Consider the following 774-nt stretch of genomic DNA (forward strand, 5'->3'; position numbering starts at 1 on the left):
ACCGTCTAACCGTCCAATTGTCTAACCATTTAACTGTCCAACTGTCCTATTGTCTAACTGTCCAACTCTGCAATTGTCTAACAGTCTAATTGTCCAACTGTCCAATTGTCTAACCGTCTAATTGTCCATCTGTCTAACCATCTAATTGTGTAATCCTAATCTTCTAGTTGTCTAACCTTTCAAGTCTGAAAGTCTAACCCCAAGTCTTCACCCCTCTGCACCTACCTTTCCGTGTGCTTCAAGTCCTTATCATGGCAGAGGAAGACACACAACATACTTGCACTGTTTAACTATTTGTTTATTACAGCTCTGTTTCCACAAGACATGATACATATACTGTATACCGGCAACTACACGCTGAGAAGCAGAACATGTAATGACTACAGATCTCTGATTCCAAGACTTAGTTTATAGGCACAGCATCCATACATTCTGTACATGGCACAACACAGTTTAGAGGCGCAACATAACACACATTGCATATAGAGCACGACGCAATTTACAGGTGCAGTACACACATATTCAGCACAGTTGTAACACATAGTTCACATAGATGTCAGACCAACCAGAGAAAGGGCACAAAGCCTCCATACCCCATTAGTGACACCACATTTGTGAAAATGTTGTATACTATAACCCATCTCAAGAGCAGTGCAGATCTCAGCCCATCCAAAGAAATTGCAACTCTCAGAATGGCCACAACGGGGCACGAGTCTCAGACCGGCCGGGAAGGAACACAAATGGCCTCCAACGGCCCCTGGTTACGGGGTTGGG

The sequence above is a fragment of the Lagopus leucura genome, unplaced genomic scaffold (genome assembly GCF_019238085.1).
Source record: "Lagopus leucura isolate 7727_CA_CO unplaced genomic scaffold, USGS_WTPT01 35026-0_obj-0_obj, whole genome shotgun sequence".
Taxonomy (NCBI): domain Eukaryota; kingdom Metazoa; phylum Chordata; class Aves; order Galliformes; family Phasianidae; genus Lagopus; species Lagopus leucura.